We start from the raw sequence: 9663 nt of genomic DNA on the forward strand, positions 1-9663 counted from the left end.
CTCAGCTCTTTCAAAAATTCAGCTGTCGGGTCCTTAGATAGTTGTACATAAGACAATTTATCGTTTAGAAGTCGTAAAGCTTCTTTTTCATAGTCACATCTATCCTGGACTACTACGCCCCCACCCTTATCTGCTTGCCTTATAATTAAATTATTGTTTTCTTTTAGATTTTTAAGGGCTATCGACTCGCTAGTACTGAGGTTGTGCTTAATATCACCTGACTTAAAATTGTGGGATAGAGCATTAAAATCATTGATGACCATGTTAAAAAATGTATTAATGTGATGACCTTTGGAATGTGCGGGATAAAATTTGGATTGACTTTTAAAGTCAGTATGTTTAATAACCAGTTCTGTATCAGATTTACTTGCAGAAACCGTTACGGCCTTACTATGATTAGTATCCATATCTAGAGCCATAAGGGGCCTGAACTTCTCTAAGGCCTGTGGACCAAGCTCCTTCCAGCTGTTCAAGGATCTACATAAGTTCACTAGCAACATTACCCTTAAGCGACATTTCCTGAAACAAGATATGGATACTAATCATAGTAAGGCCATAACGGTTTCTGCAAGTAAATCTGATACAGAACTGGTTATTAAACATACTGACTTTAAAAGTCAATCCAAATTTTATCCCGCACATACCAAAGGTCATCACATTAATACATTTTTTAACATGGTCATCAATGATTTTAATGCTCTATCCCACAATTTTAAGTCAGGTGATATTAAGCACAACCTCAGTACTAGCGAGTCGATAGCCCTTAAAAATCTAAAAGAAAACAATAATTTAATTATAAGGCAAGCAGATAAGGGTGGGGGCGTAGTAGTCCAGGATAGATGTGACTATGAAAAAGAAGCTTTACGACTTCTAAACGATAAATTGTCTTATGTACAACTATCTAAGGACCCGACAGCTGAATTTTTGAAAGAGCTGAGGGTCCTGTTAGACAATGCACTCGCCCTTTCTGTTATCACTACAGTGGAATTTGCCTTTTTATTCTCTGAATTCCCAAGGATCCCCATATTTTACCATCTACCGAAAATCCATAAGGCTCTGGTTGATCCTCCTGGATGCCCTATTGTGTCAGGTATACAATCGATGACAGCCAACCTTAGTCAATATGTGGATTTCTTTCTCCAACCGTATGTTGGAAAATTAACCTCCTATTTGAAAGATTCTACTGCAGTTTTAAACTTATTTAAGGATTTTCAATGGAAGAGTTCATATATATGGATTACATGCGATATAAAGGCCCTATATACTAACATACCACATCAAAAAGGGCTAGATGCGGTTAACTCCTTTTTGGAGGATGATCAGGCACTGCACCCATTGAATAGGGAGTTTATTCTCGAGTCTATTAGTTTTATTCTAAAACATAATTATTTTCTGTTTCTCTCCACTTTCTACCTGCAGGTTTGCGGGACTGCTATGGGCACTAGATTTGCCCCCAGTTTCGCGAACCTGTATGTGGGTAAGTGGGAATCACAGTTCCTTGTGCCCGACAACCCGCACCACAGGAATGTCGTTGTGTGGAGGCGCTACATAGACGACATCCTGTGTGTGTGGGATGGTGATGGTGTTTCGGCCAGTGCATTTGTGGCTGATTTGAATAAAAATGATTTTAATCTCGAGTTTACACACAGAATGGATGCCACACAGATAGATTTTTTAGATCTAAGACTTACTTCTCGAGTGGATGGCACTGTGGAAACCGAGACCTTCTTTAAGGAGGTGGATACCAGCAATTTGCTGATGGCAAATAGCAGTCACAAGAGCACATGGATCAAAAACATACCAGGAGGGCAATTTGTTAGACTCAGACGTAACTGCAGTAGTGTAGAGGTTTTTAACCAACAGGCAAAGAAATTATTTTTAAGATTTAGAGAGAGGGGGTATCCTAAAGAACTTTTAGAAAGAGAGATAAAAAGAGTACGCGCTTTGGATCGTAAAGAACTGTTGATACAAAATAGATCTAAAAAAAGAAGTAATGATATCCAAATAAATAAGGGTGGATTGGTAGATGTGGCTTTTATCACTAACTATAACTCTGTATATAAGGATATTGAGAAGGTTTTCAGTAAACACTGGGGCATACTGTGTAAAGATCCCATATTGGGATCTCATTTAGACACTAAACCACGGTTCATATATAGGAAAGCTAAAAACATTAAAAATATACTAGCACCTAGTGATGTTTTTGTATGTAATAATACTACTACATCTAACAAATGGCTTGGAACCAAACCAAAAGGTAATTATACCTGTGGTAAATGCAGTATTTGCAAGTATCTACATCCAGTAAAACAAACGTTTAAATCTAATAACACACTAGAGGTTTTTAGTATTGATGACTTTATTTTATGTACATCTACACATATTGTATATTTGTTGGAATGTGCATGTGGATACCAATATGTCGGCAGAACCAAACGGTGCCTTAAAATCCGTATCCAGGAACATGTCCGGAACATTAAAATTGGGTTTGAGAAACACAGTGTTTCGAGACACTTTTTATTACACCATGGTAAAGACCCCTCTAGTCTTACTTTTAAGGGGATTCAGTTTATTCCAGTTAATAGAAGAGGGGGGGACAGAGTCAAAACATTATCCTCTAAGGAGACTTATTGGATACATAAGTTAGATACCATGTCCCCTAAGGGGCTTAATGAGGATGTGGATATTTGGGCATTGTATTAAATTCTAATCTCTAGCCCATATCCGCAATAGACCCATGGGACATACTACGACTCTGAGTCTCCTTCTCCCTGCTGCATTATATCCTTTAATATTTTTAGTCAATTATTATATATATATATATATTTAAAGGATTATAAGATGTCTAATTTAATAACTTTTAATATACTAATAATGTGTTTCTTTTATATTCCAGCATGGTTTTTATATATTTATGTTATATTGATGTTAGGTTAGATTATAGGTTAGTTAACTGTGTATTTGTGTTTTTAGATTTTGTCAATAAAGTTGTTGTTTTAAAAGTAATACTATATCTTCCCCATTACTTTGACCATAGCTCAGATGATTGGTTGAACTTTAATAGTCTGACCAATGAGACATCTCTGAGAGGTATTTAAGACCTCTGGGTAATGGCCAAAATTATTCCCTGAAGAAGTAGTTAGATCTACGAAACGCGTTGGATGTGTTAACTTATGCTATTTCATTGCTTTTTATTATCCCCTGGATCTGCATTAATTTCAATATTATTTGGTGCTATTGTGCTGACTGAGCGTTTTTTGCGCCGCTAAAGAGACTCTAAGGGACTTTTTCCTGCTCCTTCCCATTGCTTCACCATTGCCACGGGAACTGTGACGTCACTCCGCTACATCACGTGACGGAGCGGCATCGCGGCACGCTGTGCAGGCGCCTGCAATTGCGGAAGTGTTTGCTGAGCCTCTGCATCGGCTCTGAATTGCCCTGCCACTGCAGTGACTGGAAAAAATGGTGAAATCCTCATAGGAGAAACGAGGGACTGTAGGGGAGAATCCCCTGGAGGAGGCAGATCGCCGTTCGAGACATGGTCCCATTGAGTGCCTGAACTTGCAGTGAAGCCAGGCTGCTGTTAAGGAACCCCCTTGAAAGCAGCGTCCTGCTAGATGAGGAGTGTATGAGGGATCTTATGCCCCACAACCAACACAGAGGCTCCTGCAGAGAAAGCTGAGTACCAGATCCCCCTGTCTACAACCATGGAGTGGTAAACAAGTGTGATATACACTAAATGCATATGATTTTTCTATTTGATGTACGCAAATTTTATACCCCTTCAATATTGTAATACATTTTTATTACTTGCTTCACTATTTGGCGTTGTGCGCTGTTTTCTTTTTGTTTCCACTTTACAGCACTGTAAGTACTGTATGGCACTCAAACTAACCATGTCTGCATTTATTGTTTCTTTTCATTTTCAGTACTGCCGCAATGAAAAAAGGAAGGGGGGGGATGTGTAAGATAATATTACGGTTTTCATGTACAAACCAGCCTGTATCTTACACAAACCCCCCTCTCCCACCCTCTCTCAGTAGTTACTGTATAGAAATTCGTGTTTGCCAAAAAAAAAATTGTTTTTACAAAAAATCTTTTGAAATACTGTATTTTCAGAGCTGCAGCCCCCTCTCTCCCCGATCTCCCCCCATCTCATAATGCCATAATGAAGAGAAAGACAAGAGCTACTGTATTTTATTTTTGTACTGTATTATGCATTAAAAAATAAAATCTATTTTTTAAACCGACCCCTCTTGCAGACCGGAAATTCTTATGAATAGTTCAGCAAACAAAGCATTGCACTTAACATTAGTTTGGGAAAAATATATAGAAAAACAAAAAATGTTTTATAAAAATTATTATATTTTTATTGTTTAATCAATCATTTCTGTTAATAATGCTATAAAATTATATCGAAAAAGACTATTTTCCTGCATTAAGGATTATCCAACATGTCTTCTGCCCAGCTCATGATAATCACGCAACAGTACATTTACGTGAATGGCTCTGTTGGAGGGCTCTGTTGTTGTGTTGTTGATAAGCTTTGAACTTCAAGTTGACTTGTTTTGTTACAGTACAATAGCAGTTTTAGAAGGGGTTGCTTAGCTAGGCCTGTATCTCACACAACATGTTAATCTTATTACTAGTGGGAGAGGGGGGTGTTGTGTTGAAGAAAAGGCAAGTTAGAAGGGCTTAGCTTATCGCACTTGCGCATGCGTGGCATGGTGCATGGTTTGTCAGAGGTGTTGATAAGAAGTTGAAATCCTTGAGCCGTGTGTGTGTGCGAGCTGTGCGAGCTGTATGAAGTTCAAAACTGTACTGTAGTTCAAAGACATATTCTCAACAGGTCACCATAATGTTTTGATCACCAAACCCCCAAATAAAAATCACATTACTACAGTATGCCACCCACCTCAGAAAGAACGTACATGACTAGTCTGGAATTAAAAAGCAACAGTACTGTTTGAATCTCATAATATCCATAATTGCTATGCAAGCCCGTGGTGATAACCCCCAAAAATATATATTTATAAAAATTGAATTAAAAAATAAAATGTATTTTTTGACCGACCCCCTATTGCAGACCTGAAATTCTTATTAACAGTTCAACAAAGCATTGCACTTCACATACTGTAATGTAATGCAAGGGCATTTCTCTTACATGTTATTAAAAAAAATGTAAAAATGAGACATACAGCACAGTACAGTACACGCATGCGCATACCAGTAAAAGAACAACAGTAGTACTGTTGCAAAAGTTGAAAGCATTGAATAATAAATAATGCATACTGTATAGAATAAAAGATATACATTTTTATTTTTGGTGTTTATAAGAAAAGTTGTGAAGATGACAGTACTGTACAATGTAAAAAAAAGATTTGAAGATTGAAAAAGCAGCATACTGTAAAGTATAAGATTTTCTATAAAGCTCACAATTGTTCTATCAATAAAGATGGCACTATCACTAAATGTTTGCCTACATGGCAAACAATGCGCAAGCAACTTTTAAAAAAAGCGATATTGGAGGTCCATCCAAATCCCTTCTTTTGTCTTTTTCCGCTTGATGTCAAAGTTTCTTTTCTGGGGAAAAAGAAACAAATATGCTATTATTACCGGTATTGCGCATGCGCCAAGTCGCGTCATTGGGAATTAAAGCAGCCGTTCAAGCAATAACCTACATCTGTGTCTGTAGGATGAGAACAAACTTCTGATTGGCTCTGACTCTTCAACCCCACCCTCTCCCTACATTTTTAAGCTGCAGCGTCACGTACTTCGATGGCCAATCAAATCATTCTTTAAAGTGCACTCAACAGAGAAACATCCCCTCAACTCGCATACAGTATTGTACAGTATTGTCCCCTCAACTCGCATACAGAATTGTATTGAAGCACTGTAAAGTACGTACAGAATTGTTTAAAAAATAATTTTGTTTTGACACACACAAGCTGGAACTGCATATCTAAACTTACAGTAATACTATCATGTACTGTACAGTACAGTATAGTGTAATACAGTGTAGTACATTACTGTACTGTATATTTACCTTCATTATAAACTTTGCCAAACGGGAGGTGATGACTCACTGTGACTCCTCAAGTCTGCATTATAGTTGACAGGTGACAGCTGACCTGGTACACTTGTAGTTAACAGCTGATGAAGCGGGAAATCATTTTGGTACTGGTAAATGCAAGCTTGCTGGTACCTGTACGCGAAATCATGCTCAGGCTGGACATTTTCCAGGTATTCAGGCGGGGACAGGTACAAAGGATTGCCGTTCACCAGGTTATCACTGACGGTCGGACCGGCCCGTGCTGGTGCTGTTGCCGGCACATTGCTGGATCGGGATTGACGATTCTTATATGGGTTAAAACCGACCTTTCTTCTTTTGAAATTGCCATGATCAAACATACTGTGAAATTTTGCCATGACACCCCAATACCCGCAAATCTCTCCAGCAGTAGGGGCAATGCAAAAAAACCACTGATCGTTACTTAAGGTTTTTCTTATCGCACGCTTCCACCCATGAACGTCTGGTGAAAACTTGTAAAAATCGTAGTTCGAAATTAAATATTCATATATTTCAGATACAGTCGCCATTTTATCTGCTGCAACATTTATTGCCGAATATATTAAAAATACATAACTACAGTCAGGTTTTTTATACGCCTGTGGTGTAGCCATAATGTCCACTCAGCTCAGCTATTGTGCGGGGAAAGAAAAAGGCACACATTGAGTATTTAAAGCTTTTTATTAAGAACGCCTAATTTGATAACGTCTTTGAAAAATCAAGGTCAATTCAGAATGGGCCACTGTAAGTATGTACCAGTATAGACGTGGGTGCTATCTGTTTTAAACACCTGCACCCTTACATTGTAGCAATATACTGTAGCACTGTACCATGCACATTACAGTTCAATACAATTCATTAAATGCATCAATTTCAGCCACCTGGCGGATACGCAAAGAATAGCAACCAAATTATAATTCATTAACCTCTGCCACATGGCGGATATGCGAAGAATTGCATCCAAAGAAACAATAAACCATTAATAAACCATTAAATTGTGTGTTAAATTGTTGTGTAGAAGAAAAGGCAAGTTAGAAGGGCTTAGCTTATCGCACTTGCGCATGCGTGGCATGGTGCATGGTTTGTCAGAGGTGTTGATAAGAAGTTGAAATCCTTGAGCCGTGTGTGTATGCGAGCTGTGCGAGATGTATGAAGTTCAAAGCTGTACTGTAGTTCAAAGACATATTCTCAACAGGTCACCATAATGTTTTGATCACCAAACCCCCAAATAAAAATCACATTACTACAGTATGCCACCCACCTCAGAAAGAACGTACATGACTAGTCTGGAATTAAAAAGCAACAGTACTGTTTGAATCTCATAATATCCATAATTGCTATGCAAGCCCGTGGTGATAACCCCCAAAAATATATATTTATAAAAATTGAATTAAAAAATAAAATGTATTTTTTGACCGACCCCCTATTGCAGACCTGAAATTCTTATTAACAGTTCAATAAAGCATTGCACTTCACATACTGTAATGTAATGCAAGGGCATTTCTCTTACATGTTATTAAAAAAAATGTAAAAATGAGACATACAGCACAGTACAGTACACGCATGCGCATACCAGTAAAAGAACAACAGTAGTACTGTTGCAAAAGTTGAAAGCATTGAATAATAAATAATGCATACTGTATAGAATAAAAGATATACATTTTTATTTTTGGTGTTTATAAGAAAAGTTGTGAAGATGACAGTACTGTACAATGTAAAAAAAAGATTTGAAGATTGAAAAAGCAGCATACTGTAAAGTATAAGATTTTCTATAAAGCTCACAATTGTTCTATCAATAAAGATGGCACTATCACTAAATGTTTGCCTACATGGCAAACAATGCGCAAGCAACTTTTAAAAAAAGCGATATTGGAGGTCCATCCAAATCCCTTCTTTTGTCTTTTTCCGCTTGATGTCAAAGTTTCTTTTCTGGGGAAAAAGAAACAAATATGCTATTATTACCGGTATTGCGCATGCGCCAAGTCGCGTCATTGGGAATTAAAGCAGCCGTTCAAGCAATAACCTACATCTGTGTCTGTAGGATGAGAACAAACTTCTGATTGGCTCTGACTCTTCAACCCCACCCTCTCCCTACATTTTTAAGCTGCAGCGTCACGTACTTCGATGGCCAATCAAATCATTCTTTAAAGTGCACTCAACAGAGAAACATCCCCTCAACTCGCATACAGTATTGTACAGTATTGTCCCCTCAACTCGCATACAGAATTGTATTGAAGCACTGTAAAGTACGTACAGAATTGTTTAAAAAATAATTTTGTTTTGACACACACAAGCTGGAACTGCATATCTAAACTTACAGTAATACTATCATGTACTGTACAGTACAGTATAGTGTAATACAGTGTAGTACATTACTGTACTGTATATTTACCTTCATTATAAACTTTGCCAAACGGGAGGTGATGACTCACTGTGACTCCTCAAGTCTGCATTATAGTTGACAGATGACAGCTGACCTGGTACACTTGTAGTTAACAGCTGATGAAGCGGGAAATCATTTTGGTACTGGTAAATGCAAGCTTGCTGGTACCTGTACGCGAAATCATGCTCAGGCTGGACATTTTCCAGGTATTCAGGCGGGGACAGGTACAAAGGATTGCCGTTCACCAGGTTATCACTGACGGTCGGACCGGCCCGTGCTGGTGCTGTTGCCGGCACATTGCTGGATCGGGATTGACGATTCTTATATGGGTTAAAACCGACCTTTCTTCTTTTGAAATTGCCATGATCAAACATACTGTGAAATTTTGCCATGACACCCCAATACCCGCAAATCTCTCCAGCAGTAGGGGCAATGCAAAAAAACCACTGATCGTTACTTAAGGTTTTTCTTATCGCACGCTTCCACCCATGAACGTCTGGTGAAAACTTGTAAAAATCGTAGTTCGAAATTAAATATTCATATATTTCAGATACAGTCGCCATTTTATCTGCTGCAACATTTATTGCCGAATATATTAAAAATACATAACTACAGTCAGGTTTTTTATACGCCTGTGGTGTAGCCATAATGTCCACTCAGCTCAGCTATTGTGCGGGGAAAGAAAAAGGCACACATTGAGTATTTAAAGCTTTTTATTAAGAACGCCTAATTTGATAACGTCTTTGAAAAATCAAGGTCAATTCAGAATGGGCCACTGTAAGTATGTACCAGTATAGACGTGGGTGCTATCTGTTTTAAACACCTGCACCCTTACATTGTAGCAATATACTGTAGCACTGTACCATGCACATTACAGTTCAATACAATTCATTAAATGCATCAATTTCAGCCACCTGGCGGATACGCAAAGAATAGCAACCAAATTATAATTCATTAACCTCTGCCACATGGCGGATATGCGAAGAATTGCATCCAAAGAAACAATAAACCATTAATAAACAATTAAATTAAACAGATAACTGCGTGTGGCTGCCCAGTGCCGGATTGCGCGAACGCGGCATGAATAGTGGTCAAAACGCGGAAATACTGAATGGAATACAGCGGTCAACACGAAAACTGATTTGAGATCCGTTTGAATAATGGCCGTCCCATCAGTAATGCAGTAACATCCATTCACTTGTATTGAATA

Source organism: Ascaphus truei, chromosome 1 (assembly GCF_040206685.1).
Source record: "Ascaphus truei isolate aAscTru1 chromosome 1, aAscTru1.hap1, whole genome shotgun sequence".
NCBI classification, from domain to species: Eukaryota; Metazoa; Chordata; class Amphibia; order Anura; family Ascaphidae; genus Ascaphus; species Ascaphus truei.